Below are 15,313 nucleotides of genomic sequence, written 5' to 3'. Positions count from 1 at the left end.
TGGAGCGGTCAATGTTAGGAATAACCATGCGAGACAAAATCAAAAACGAAGAAATCAGGAGAAGAACAACGGTGACTGACGTCATCAAAAGGATAGCCAGGTTGAAGTGGAGATGGGCAGGACACATAGTCAGAATGACAGATGGGCGATGGACAAAAAGGTTATTGGAATGGAGGCCAAGAGAAGCGTCGGTTGACCGCCTATAAGATGGACAGACGACGTAAGGAAGCTAAATAAAAACTGGATGAGAGCGGCTCAGGATAGACGTGGTTGGAAACGAGGGGAGGAGGCCTATGTTCAGCAGTGGATTTTGAGGCTGGATGATGATTGTAAGTTTTTATTATTACCTCAAATGCGATTAAAATAATAACAAAGTTATTTTACCGGGTTTCCGGTACTTTTCGTAACCTAGTTTTCCATTTAGGTTCATTTGGTCACTTGGGTGTTACGTAACGTTTAGGTAGGGGGAGGGGGTACATCAAAACTTTACGGTGCGTTACATGGGGGGAGGGGTCAAAAATCTTCAAAAATTGCGTTACGTAATACTTGAACGCTCCCGATGTAGATCTTTGAAACACACTCAGTGATCAAAAGATCCAAAGTTACTGGTTTGGACAACCACTCGTACGAAAACAAACAAATATATATATATATATATATATATATATATATATATATATATATATATATATATACAGTATGTCCCTGTAAGTTGTATCCATATGGAAAACTTTTTTATTATTAATTTTAGGAAAAAAGTCATTCTTCATAAAAAGCTCTGCATGGTCCGAAACCTAAGATTCAACCATGAGATATAAAATTTTATGAATATTATACGAGATATGTCAAAAAGTTTGAATTTCACTCAAGAGTAAAGTAGCTTTATTTTTCACAATATTGAAAATTGCTATTATTAAAAGTTGTTTGGAATTAAAAACTATATTCTAATATGCAACTACATCCTTCTAATTGAAAAATTTTTTTTTTTTGAAAAATTATGGATAACTAACATTATTTTCAGTTATTTCAATTCTGATAACTCTTTTATTATTAATTTTACGAAAAAAGTTATTCTTAATAAAAAGTTCTTCATGGTCTGAAACCTAAAATAAAACCATCCTATGTCAAATTTTATCAATTTTATACAAGGTATGTCAAAAAATATGAATAGGAAAATATGAAGAGGAAAATACCTTTTCAAAATAACGAAAATTGTTATTATGAAAAGTTATTAAGAATTAAAAACCATGTTTCAGTATGTAATTACATCCTTCTTATTGAAATATTTTGAACTATAAAGGTACTTTACTTTTGATCTAAATTTATCTCTTTTGACACACCTCGTATAAAATTGACATAAGATGGTCGTATTTTAGGTTTTAGAGTGTTTTAGACCAAGCAGAACTTTTTATTACGAATCACTTTTTTCGTAAAATTAATAATAAAAGAGTTATTAGAATTAACATTACTGAAAATAATGTTAGTTATCCATAATTTTTGAAAAAAAAAATTTTTTTCAATTAGAAGGATGTAATTGCATTTTAGAATATAGTTTTTAATTCCAAACAACTTTTCATTATAACAGTTTTCAATATTGTGAAAAATAAAGCTACTTTACTCTTGAATGAAATTCAAACTTTTTGACATACCTCGTATAATGTTCATAAAATTTGATATCTGATGGTTGAATCTTAGGTTTTGGACCATGCAGAGCTTTTTATGAAGAATAACTTTTTTTCGTAAAATTAATAATAAAAAAGTTTTCCATATGGATACAACTTACAGGGACATACTGTATATATATATATATGTATTATAATAAATAATAATTGACTCACACTTATGTTTTGTGGAAGTAGATGGAAGTGATGGTCTGCTGGAAATGGACTGTCCTTGTGCGGCCGCTGCTTTCTTGGCGCTTGATTCCTCTGCCTCTTTTAACAGCTCTACCTTTCTTTTGACCATACTTCTTGTTATGATAATTCCTTTTTCAAGTCCTGGAAAGTAGTCTCGTTTTGTTTTTGGAATCGCCCCTGTTCCTGTTGCTTTTGCAACACTACGCGTCTGTCTCGGTTGAGGAAGCAACTCGTCTAGATCCTCTATATTGTTTTCCTAAAAAATAAATAAAAATTTAGGTATTGCAAAAATTTTAGAGAATTTTGTTATTATGTAAATTTTTATAGAGTAATACTATAAATAGTTCTTACTTCATATAATAATCAAACAGTTATAACAAAATCTAACAAAAAATAAAAGATACATTATAGTTCAGGAAAGCAAAATAATTCTACCGCGTTCAGGATATCTGATCCCAATAGCAGGTATTTGAGTTTTTCGCGATTTTTTCGGTATTTTGAGTTTTTTACACCAAAAGTATTTTTCAAGATTTCGCGATTTTTTGGATTAACGCTACACCCTCGACAACCAATAATTGTCCACACTACTATATAGCATAAGAAGTACGAAATGAAAAACCCCAACAAACAAAACTGAACCCTTAGTTTATTTAACATAAAAATCAATCATATAACATAACAGTAGATAATTTGCTTACTTGCTTGTTTGAATTTCCATATATTCAATACATTTAAGACTGTCAGTATAAGATTGGTTCTAAAATGAAATTATCATGTGCTTGGAGGTATATTATCTGCGTACAATAATTTCATTTTGGCAACTGATTAATATTAACAGAATTATTTGTCCGTTATTGTTATGTAGTATGTAATGTAAATTTTGCTTAATATGGCTGTACAACGCCGATGAAACCCAGGAAAGACGAAACATCTGATGCATACTGTTTTGATATGTGGTATAAGTAATTATTTTTAGCTAAAAAACCAGCTACCTACTATGGTAAACAGAATTTTAAAGTGAAATAAAATCTTTCGCGTCGTTGTTTTGAAACACGACAAATTAGATAAACATAAAGATATACTTAGATTTGACAAAATTCGTGCTACATAATTTTTTAGTACCTCGGTAGCTCTAGTCTCAGAGATTTAAGGGATGAATTCTTATAAGGTGTTATATACTCTTATGATATATGTTATGATATGTACTCTTATTAGCTTAAAAAAATTAAAAAGATAGAAAAATCGAAATAAGGATGTGAAATAAAAAGATAAAAAAAATACAAAAAATAAAATATTGGGCGCCATTGGTTACCGAAGGGAAACCAAATTTTATACATAAAACGATAGAAATAAAACAAAGAAAGATAAATCAAAATAAAACAGAAAACATAGTCAAATAAAAAAATAAACATAATATACAACATATTATAATGTAACGTACCTTATTTACTTTATACTCAAAATTCTATACTCAGTCAATTCTTTACTGTTCTTACGATTCAAGAGAGAAGGAAAGAAATAATAAATGTATATTTTGTAAATCAAACATTATTTATTAAAAACAAAAAAAATGAATCTCTGATCTCTATGTGTTACAATTAGAGATCTAGATTATCAAAATAAAAGAAAATGAAACCGAAAGTTCTATAAACATAAAAATGATACCTTTACAATTATTGTCCTGGCTTCTTCTGGTTGTTGGTTGGTTTGTAAGTCCAGAACGCTATTTCACTACGCGATAAAACACTTCACTGTTAATAGCTACAGCAAACAGTACATAAGGTTATCCATTGTTTATAAAAAAAATTATAGAAAAATTCAGCTTTCTACTCGAACACAAATATTTAGTTAAACTTGAAAAAAATTATTTAAAGTTCATTAAACTGGAACAAAATTTACTTCTACTCGAACAAAATTATCAAAAGTTCATTAAACTGAACAAAATTTACTTCTACTCGAACAAAATTATCAAAAGTTCATTAAACTGGACCAAAATAAAAAGTATGAGCATACTTCATGGTTTAACTGTAATGTTAAACATAGTAATGCAAAAATGAAACTTCTAACTCATACTTTCGGATCTGACTGCATAAAAGAAATTTGTTGATACCAAAAGTGGTATGAAATTATATCGACGATTCGCTTAAAAAACAGCGAGAAAATCGCCGGAGCTCACGATACACCATCATATACGCCGGGCTGGATCAACTCAGTAGGCTGGGAAACTGGAAACTACATCTTAAAAAAAAACTGACTGGAACTCAGAATTAAACTTAACTCGATGGCTGCACTACAGGAACTTAAGGCTGTTTTATCAGTTGAAGCACATTGCAATTTGAAATGGGCGTATCACTTACTTTCCTAGACTGCTTACGTCAGACCCACGTGACTGCCTGCTAGAAATTGATTTGAAGTAGGGAGTGCGACCGACAATTCGATCTTTACTCAGTGGCGCCGGCGGACAAGTATTTTATTGACAACAAAATGCATTATTCTCCATTCAAATTAGTTTTGTCGGGAATACCGTTTTAGATTGATTTTATCGTAGATAATATTTTAAAAAGAATTATCACATTTTTAATTTATATCTTAGCTAAATATAATATTGAATAAAAATTTGTGAAACGTGAGTCCAAAAAAACATCAAGGTGTTGATTTATAATAAATTCAAAATAACATAAAAATATCATTATAAAAAAATTACAATTTGTTGTCACAAACAAATAACCAATTTTGCACTTATAGCTTGAAAATGATCTCAAGAAGTTATTTATTTATTAGAGAAAACTGATATTAGCCTAGTAAAAATTAAAATATTTTTATTTATCTATAAAAAATTGGTACCTGCCAAACCATCATAATAGTACATGTATTTATCTGGCAAGTATTTCGAGGCGACGCGACGCACTGTGAGGAAAAATCCTCTGAATGGAATATGTATATGTTACCGGCCAAACCCGATTTCAGGACAAACTAGTTTGGCCTAGGCCAAACTAGTTTGTCCTAACCGCGTTATGATAAACTAGTATGGCGTAGGCCAAACTAATTTGTCCTAACCGCGTTATGATAAACTAGTATGGCCTAGGCCAAACTAGTTTATCCTATCGCGCGTAGGCCAAACTAGTTTATCCTGATATAAATAAACACACTTCATGCCAAACTAGTTTGGCCTAGGCCAAACTAGTTTATCCTGATATAAAGACGCACACTTCAGGCCAAAGGCCAAACTAGTTTATCCTGATATAATAAAGATTCACACTTCAGGATAAACTAGTACGGCCTTCTTCTTCTTTTTGTAGTGCCTATCCGTTTCGGATGTTGGCGACCATCATGGCAATCTCTACTTTTCACACTGCTGCTCTGAAAAGATTTGTAGTGGTTGTGTTGAACCACGTACGTAGATTTTTCAGCCAGGAAATCCTTTGCCTAGTACGGCCTAGCCTACACTAATTTAGCCGAGTCGAAAGTAATTTGACGAACATGTAAGGACTTTTACATGCGGGGAATTCCCAAATTACGTCCTTTATAATCCAAGGATGGTACTAAAAGTGAGAAACTTGACCTAGGCTGTCTGTCCGTCGGTCCGTCCGACCGCGAATATAACTGCTCCGTCACTATACTAGGTAGAATGACAAATAAGGTGTCAAATGAAAGCTTATAATTCAAGGATGGTACTAAAGGTAAGAAATTTGAGCTAGGCTGTCTGTACGTCGGTCCGTCCGACCACGAAAATAACTGCTCCGTCACTATACCAGGTAGAATGAAAAATGAGGTGTCAAATAAATGCTTATAATCCAAAGATGTTATTAAACGTGAGAAATCTTAGCGAGGCTGTCTGTCCGTCTTTCCGTCCAATCACGAATATAATTCTTCCGTCAATATACCAGATATAATGACAAATGAGGTGTCAAATGAAAGCTTATAATCCAAGGCTAGTACTAAAGGTGAGAAAGGACCCCGCAGAAACCTTATCGGAAATGGCTCTCTGTCAAATGCTCTGATACTTTGGATTCTGGTAGTCCTTGATATGTAGAACAAAAGACTTCATGGGCGCGTAGCTCCAAAAATTATAGTTCTAAGATATAAGCCTCTGAAGTTATAGGTACAGTGAGGACGTTTGAGTTGAAATAAATTCATTTTCTCGAGAATGGGAGACTCTGGAGATAAATTACGAATCAGCTCGATTTTTATTTTTAAGTAATAATTTTTTGGCGTATATATCATACTAGTGACGTCATCCATCTGGGCGTGATGACGCAATCGGTGATTTTTTTTAATAGGAATAGGAGTCGTGTGATAGCTCATTTCAAAGGTAATTCAATTCTCTATTCACTAATGTAAACATTAACATAATTATTTATACAGGGTGGCCAAAACTTTTTTTAATTAAATTAATTGAGACGAAAAGAAGAATGTATATAATTTATTTATTTCGAAATACATTTTACTGCTGTCAGAAAACAGAAAAAAATGTTAATTTGAAAAATAAACATTGCCTTTCGCTTAAATTAAATGTTCAAACTGCTAAGAGGCAGGTGGGTGGCAGCTTTAATATTGAATTTAAGCGAAAAACAATATTTATTTATCAAATAAACATTTTTTCTGTTTTCTGACAGCAGTAAAATGTATTTCGAATTAAATAAATTATATACATTCTTCTTTTTGTCTCAATTAATTTAATTCAAAAAAAGCTAAACTAGTTTGGCCTAGGTCATACTAGATTATCCTAGGCGGTTAGGACAAAGTAGTTTGGCCTAGGCCAAACTAGTTTGTCCTGAAATAGGGTTGGGCCGGTAGCATATACATTATTTTAGTATATTTATAGGTTGCAGTTACATAAGAAAAGTATCCAAATGATGAATAAAACACAAATCGTGGATAGTAGTATAATTTTCTGTCTTATTTTAAAACACCCTGGGACTCATTTCTTATCTTGTCAACTTATATCACTAAACTAATGTAATACTTAAAAATACGCGTAAACTAAACAACTTGTAACTTATACCACTAAACTAATATATTACTTAAAAATACCCGTAAACTAAAGAAGTTTAATGTTTTCAAAATAACTAAGAATACTGTAAACTGTAAACACTAAGCAAGTTGATGAAGAAAATACAAGAATGAATAACTGGAAATGGATTGTGATTCAAGCGAACTGACCGACTGACCGTACGCTCATGAGATTTGACGTCACGAAGGCGATAACGATGAAACTAAGCGCCAATGATGAGTAACACGTTTCACTATTAGATTTCAATATTTTTAGCAACTTTTCTTCAAAGTTGGAACACGCTTTTCTCGATTATTACTGGACACAGAAAGGTGAAAAAGAAATCAACGATTACAGAAAAAAAACTCTTTCAAGTGGTGGGAGTAAAAAGTTTGGTTATAATAGAACGTTAAACATTATAATCTAATTTTTCAACAGAATTTTCAAAAAAATAAAAAAAGTAAAACCATCATTTTAAAGGCAACATAATTTAGAATAACGTGTCCAAATTTCGAGACATTCTGTCGGTAAATAACCGAGAAAACACTGTCCCTCGGTTTTGGAGAACCGATAAAACAGCCTTAACTGAACATGATGATGGCCCTAAAGGAACTGACTTCTCAAACCGCTAACTCGATCCTTCTAAACTTGGGTTCCTTCTCCCAAAAAAAAGAAGTTACCTCCTACTTTGACCAATAGTGATCATACCAAACATTTTTCTACCAATCGGGTGGCGAGATAATCACGGATCAGGACATCCCACCTATCCATGGTTCTTACTTTCAACCAATTACGAGCTCGCTATCTTTGCAATAACAAAAATTCCTGAGTTTACACGAAATGCGATGACTCATACTATCCAGTTAGTTTTGAGAACACAATATTTAAGGGTTTTACTAAAAACATCGGCTTATCTAGGTTGAGCCTTCCTGTTCTAATACAACATACAATAGATTTCTTGTCTGAGAAAGCCATAAAAATACTTTCTACATCAGTCTACAGCACAGCAGGGGTTCTTCTTCTAGATATTTGTCTATTGACGAAAAGGATTCAAGTCTTTATCTTGCAACTTACAACAACGTCGGTGGCCTATTCTAGGCACTTAAATTTCGAAGAACGGATAGAGAAATAAAATTCGTAATACTGTGGGAACGCCGAAATGACCAAGCTCACACCAAGCGAAAAATCTATTTGGAATTGCGATTCTTCGATTCAATATACAGGGGCGGACTTGCTAATATTTAGACGTTGACTCCGAGACTGTTTCAGTTTCAAGTATGCAAATAATTCTACAAGGAACCATTACTAATTCAGGGTACTTCAATTTTTCACCATCCTTTCATCTTTTTCTGAGACAGCTTACTGATCTTCTATCGTCTCTCAAGAAACACTTTCTTTAACACTATGCACTCCTCTGATCTTACATGATATGCCCATCTTATCTTAGCTTTTATATGTCTGACGGTAATTTCCAGGACCCCCGCTACCATATGTGCAAAGTGTGCATAGGGTGGAGCTCAAATTTATTTTTTCGAATTCAATTTTCGCGTGGTGCGGAATTGATGCGTCTTCCATTTTCGAATGAAAAACTTAGATGACATTTTTTCGTATTTTCAGTTTGAAAAGTCCCCCACGGTGATTGAAATTTTGGAAGTTTTGTAAAAAAAAAATTCTAAAAAAATTCGATAGAGTCAACTAGAGTCAATGATAGTGTTTTTATTCATATATCAAGAAAAAAAAATAAAAATAGTCAATATAAAATAAAAAAAAATATTCTTACAAATTGGAGAATGACATAAAACTCATTGTGAACGATAACGATAGTCTTTCTTAGTATCAAATTTAGGCATCAAAAATCATTATTTGTGCTTATTCTTAATGAATTCGTCTCTTCTATGTGGCCCACAGACGGCAGCACGGCAGAAAAGGATTCAAGTCTTTATCTTGCAACTTACAACAACGCCGGTGGCCTATTCTAGACACTTAAATTTCGAAGAACGGATTGAGAAATAAAATTCGTAATACTGTGGGAACACCGAAATGACCAAGCTCACACCAAGCGAAAAATTTATTTGGAACTGCGATTCTTCGATTCAATATACATGGGCGGACTTGCTAATATTTAGACGTTGACTCCGAGACTGTTTCACTGCCTCCCCCACGATTTCAACGTCGTTCAAACCAGTTTGAAATCGGAAAAAGAACTCCAAAAAAATGAAACGGTCAAAACAAAAAAAGAAGAATGACCTAATGCAATCTCAAGACAAAAAAAGTTAAACTGGACATTCGACTTGACGAGTCGACTCCAGGAACGGTTCGTTGGCTCTTAAGCACAACTACCAATGGCAGATTTCTAATAAAATGGCTCTAACCTAACCAAATGGTGGAACAGACCAGTGCTGAAGTTTCTGGAAACGGAAAAGTGTGGTGCTTCCAGCTCAGCAAAGGCGGGTGGCCAACAGGCATGCTATTCATATCAAAAAGTAAAAAAAATCAGCTTCCAACTAGCAATTGAAACTTTCCAACTACAAGTTGAAATTATAAAACAAAAAGAAGAAGAAAGGATGGCCAAATGTTCCTTAAAAATCTTCTGGGATTAATCGCGACGGAAAATTTCATAAATAAGGAAACCCCCAGAAAGACAAGAGATATATTCTTAATAAAAAACGTTAAAACAAAAATATAAGTTTGAAAACAAAGGGGTAAATATCAAGAAGAAGCGTTCTTAACGATATCAATCCAATCAAAACAGAAAGAATTGATTCAAAACAAATAAAAATAAACAAAAGCAAACTACTAATTACTTAAACTGAACAAAATTTACTTCTACTCGAACAAAATTATCCAAAGTTCATTAAACTGGACCAAAATAAAAAGTATGCGCATACTTCATGATTTAACTGTAATGTTAAACATAGTAATGCAAAAATGAAACTTCTAACTCATACTTTCGGATCTGACTGCATAAAAGAAATTTGTTGATACCAAAAGTGGTATGAAATTATATCGACGATTCGCTTAAAAAACAGCGAGAAAATCGCCGGAGCTCACGATACACCATCCTATACGTCGGGCTGGATCAACTCAGCCGGCTGGGAAACTGGAAACTACATCTTAAAAAAAACACTGGAACTCAGAACTAAACTTAACTCGATGGCTGCACTACAGGAACTTAACTGAACATGATGATGACCCTAAAGGAACTGACTTCTCGAACAGCTAACTCGATCCTTCTAAACTTGGGTTCCTTCTCCCAAAAAAAAGAAGTTACCTCCTACTTTGACCAATAGTGATCATACCAAACATTTCTCTACCAATCGGGTGGCGAGATAATCACGGATCAGGACATCCCACCTATCTATGGTTCTTATTTTCAACCAATTACGAGCTCGCTATCTTTGCAATAACAAAAATCCCTGAGTTTACACGAAATGCGATGACTCATACTATCCAGTTAGTTTTGAGAACACAATATTTAAGGGTTTTACTAAACACATCGGCTTATCTAGGTTGAGCCTTCCTGTTCTAATACAACATACAATAGATTTCTTGTCTGAGAAAGCCATAAAAATACTTTCTACATCAGTCTACAGCACAGCAGGGGTTCTTCTTCTAGATATTTGTCTATTGACGAAAAGGATTCAAGTCTTTATCTTGCAACTTACAACAACGCCGGTGGCCTATTCTAGGCACTTAAATTTCGAAGAACGGATAGAGAAATAAAATTCGTAATACTGTGGGAACGCCGAAATGACCAAGCTCACACCAAGCGAAAAATCTATTTGGAATTGCGATTCTTCGATTCAATATACAGGGGCGGACTTGCTAATATTTAGACGTTGACTCCGAGACTGTTTCAGTTTCAAGTATGCAAATAATTCTACAAGGAACCATTATTAATTCAGGGTACTTCAATTTTTCACCATCCTTTCATCTTTTTCTGAGACGGCTTACTGATCTTCTATCGTCTCTCAAGAAACACTTTATTTAACACTATGCACTCCTCTGATCTTACATGATATGCCCATCTTATCTTAGCTTTTATATGTCTGACGGTAATTTCCAGGACCCCCGCTACCATATGTGCAAAGTGTGCATAGGGTGGAGCTCAAATTTATTTTTTCGAATTCAATTTTCGCGTGGTGCGGAATTGATGCGTCTTCCATTTTCGAATGAAAAACTTAGATGACATTTTTTCGTATTTTTAGTTTGAAAAGTCCCCCACGGTGATTGAAATTTTGGAATTTTGTAAAAAAAAATTCAAAAAAAATTCGATAGAGTCAACTAGAGTCAATGATAGTGTTTTTATTCATATATCAAGAAAAAAATAAATAAAAATAGTCAATATAAAATAAAAAAAAAAAAATTCTTACAAATTGGAGAATGACATAAAACTCATTGTGAACGATAACGATAGTCTTTCTTAGTATCAAATTTAGGCATCAAAAATCATTATTTGTGCTTATTCTTAATGAATTCGTCTCTTCTATGTGGCCCACAGACGGCAGCACGTGCTTCTGTAACTAATTTGACACACCTTTCAGTGGATTGTGTATTGTGCGTGACACGGAATTTTTCCAATATTTCTCAGGATTTCATTTTCTACAAGCTGTGGCTCTATGATGGCTTGAGATATCCTTTCAGTACTTAAATTCTTTGTAAGTGGAGGTTCTGTCTTGGATTTTCAATCTATCATATCGATGTAATCATCAGCATCCATATTTATGATGTATGATGTCTCTCTGATCTTCAATATTCCAAGTAGTAGATTCTCTGAATATCCAAAGAATGCATTTCTCTATATGACTGGGTCAATAACATTCTTCAAGTCGTTCGGCAAATAGCGCGACAGTTTTATCGTACCATATAAATATTTGGCACCAAAAATACAAATTGGTCCAGTGTTGATCCTGAACCACATAGTATAGATCGTTAAAATAAATATGCTTAGTAGGTATAATTCCGTTTTATGACGGAGTTTGGCTTGAGACATATTTTATAATCTCAATATTCGATTAGCCATTGTCAACCATCTAGGGTGAACTAGTTTACCCGGATTTTTTTTCGGAAATTGTTATCACAATGTCCACTATTGATATACTGACATATATTTGTAGTAGATATAGTTGATCGGTGCTTAATTCTTGTGTGGATTTAGTAATATCGGGCATCTTACATTTAATTGTATCAAATTGCCAATTGGACCTGTGAATGTGAAACCTTTTGGTCCACTTTTAGTGCCATCTAGATGTTAAAAAAATGCAATGTCAGTTCACTGGTGTGTAGTTGGCATATGAGCCATTGGAGTGGACGTTGAATTTTGATTTCCAATAAACGAGTAACGCCATGTTACGTGTGTTAACATGGCGTGTTAACGACAGTCCCTTCACAACCAACAGCCATTATTTGATTTGCATCGATAGACTTCGAGGAAAGGAATGTCCGAATAGAGTTGAAAAGTAGCCCTAGCTTTAGAACGAGCTCGTCGAACTCTATTTCTGTCTATAACCCGGGATGGAGCGTTTTCAGTAATGAGACCAATGTCGTGGAAAACTGCAGAAATGATTGCAACTCCAGCATGATCTGAAACCTCATAACGATCTAATGTTCTGGCAACAACCCGAAATGTGACATCAGTCATTGTGAGTGAAGAAGTGGAAATAATCGATCGCGATTGGAAGTCCTCAATTTCACCGCTTTTGTTTAATATATCTGACTGTTAAACATTCGGTCGTATCTTTGAAGTTGTAGGTAATCTAGAAGTACTAGGAATGGATTCCACCTCTATTTGCAAGGCTATTTGTTCTTCGCGTTGCTCTTGTTGGTACAGTCTATGTAAATTCATCTCAATTTTTTTGGTCGCTTCACGATCTAAACTATTAATCATTATTTTACTGTAACTTCGTTGGTCGATTAAAAAATTTTGTTCTCGTTTGGAATATTTCAGTTTCTAGGACAGTTGCAATCTCTGAACTCTAAACATTTGCAAGTAGCAATATTAAACAATTTCTTGCTATCCTCACCAAACTTGAACAACTTCTCTTTGTAGCCGTCTTCGTCCTTCCTGCCTTTATAAGGTTTCAATAATGTTCTATACCTATCGTAGAAAACTATAATAATTCTAGTTAATAATAGGTTTGTTCTAGCAAACAGTCAAACTAGTCAGATACCGTCAGCAAACAGTTGGTCAGTGAGTGAACATAATACAGTTACCAGTGCTATCCCCTCTACTCGCGTTGGTCCGCTATTCGCTGATGGTTTCAAACCGTTTGAAACTGATGCTAGAACAAACCTACTGTTTTGTATTCTACTTACATACTTAGAATTGAAATTGAGTGGTCGACTCCTGTGATAGGTTATAACTGTTTGGTTGCACCGTTAGGTCGGGGGTTAGTCGGAAATTCAAAATAGATCAATTTAAGTAGCGCTGGGGCAGTTATTCTGATAGAAATAGAAATAAGTGCTATTGAACTTTTCGATTTATATCCTAGAAGCGAATTGATACCGCACCCCGCGTATGTAAAAATGCAAACAATTTTTTTTTTCATATTTCAAAATTAGAATCACGTTGGGGCAGATGTTAGAGTGAAAATATAAAAAAATGACAATTAACTTTTCGAATCCTTTCCCACAGTAGCATCGATTCCGCACCCCGCGTTTGTAAAAATTGTTATTTAATTTTTCTCCATATAACAGCGCTCCACTCTAGTGTGCAATGCACACGGGCGCCATCCTTTAGGGGCGCCAAAGCCCAGGGTCAAAAATTGAAAAATAACTTGCAAAAAAATAAAAATCAATTTTGAAACAAAAGTTGAGAAATTAAATAGGATTAGGTATAAACACACACGAAACATATTTTTCTACGAGCATGCAAAAATGTCTACTTTCGCGCACGCATTTTAGTTTAGAAAGTTTCACTTTTCCGCACGCGTGTTACTTTTCCGCACGGGTGTTACTTTTCCGCACGCGGTTTTTACTTTTCCGCACGCGTGTTAATTTAGATATGTTAATATGGCCTTAAAGTAAATATAATACATGCAATAAACTAATATTTAGATATTATTTACTAATTTATTTCAAATATATCTTATTGTGTTCCTGTTTTAATGAAATCAACGCGACAAATCGATGAAATAAAATTATTTTGACATAATATTCGAAAGTCAAATCGGTAGACAATAACAGTCGTTTTGAATCATCGTCATGGAAACCAAGATCGTCGTCATGCTAACTAATTATATTGAAAGTTTGGTTTTGACAACCTTGTCAAAGAATTAATTTGTGTATGTATTTTCATATTAATTAAATTAATTGATTAAGATTTGGTCATTTTCTAAAAACTCGTAGAAAAAATATTGTTCCTAACGCTTGCAGAAAGTCTCTTTTCTGCACTCGACTGCTTGCCGAACTCCCGCTTCGCGTCGTTCGGCAAACTGCAGTCGCGTGCGGAAAAGTATGACTTTCTGCACTTGTTAGGAAAATAACTATAAATTAAGTGACAGCGATCTTTTAAAACGTTGTTTTGTTTTTGAAAAATGACTGACAGATCAGGATAATAAGGATAGGTATAGACTCCAATTATTTGTTTAATGAAATTAAAAAGTTAGTTTCATTACCTGATGATACTGACGCCTTAAGTATTTTACAATATACAGGGTGTAACAAAAATACAGGTCATAAATTTAATCACATACTCTAGGACCAAAAATAGTTCGATTGAACCTAACTTACCTTAGTACAAATGTTCACACAAAAAAAGTTACAGCCCTTTGAAATTACAATATGAAAATCGATTTTTTCCAATATATCGAAAACTATTATATATTTTTTATTGAAAATGGACATGTGGCATTCTTATGGTAGTTGCACCTAATAGAAAAAATTATAGTGAAATTTGGACACCCCATAAAAATTTTATGGGGGGTTTTGTTCCTTTAAACCCCCCCCCCCCACCCCCAAGCTTTTTCGAAAAGTCAGTTTTTATCGAGATATTTTGAATATTTGTCTAATCCACCACATATTTGTATATGGTTAAGTACGATTATGGAGACTTGCTAATTACATAATATGAAAATTTATTCATGACTTGCATTTTTAGGTATATTTTGAACCATATTAAAAAAGAAGCCACATCTCGATAAATGGTGCCTTATCGAAAAAATACCAGGAGGCAAAAAAGTTTTAAAAACACTGTGTGTAACTAATGGTACCACAGTAATAGTTTAATTGGAACGTACACAAACATTTGTGGGGTTTAAAGGAACAAAACCCTCATAAAACGTTTATGTAAACATATTAAAAAAGAAGCCGCAACTCGATAAAAACTGCCTTATCGAAAAAATACTAAGAGACAAAAAAGTTTTACAAATATTGAGTTTAACTAATGGTACCACAATAATAATTTAATTGGAACGTACACAAAAGTTTGGGGGGTTTAAGGGAACAAAACCCCCATATCATTTTT

The sequence above is a fragment of the Diabrotica virgifera genome, chromosome 10, assembly GCF_917563875.1.
Source record: "Diabrotica virgifera virgifera chromosome 10, PGI_DIABVI_V3a".
In the NCBI taxonomy this organism is placed as follows: domain Eukaryota; kingdom Metazoa; phylum Arthropoda; class Insecta; order Coleoptera; family Chrysomelidae; genus Diabrotica; species Diabrotica virgifera.
This window is presented reverse-complemented; position numbering follows the sequence as displayed.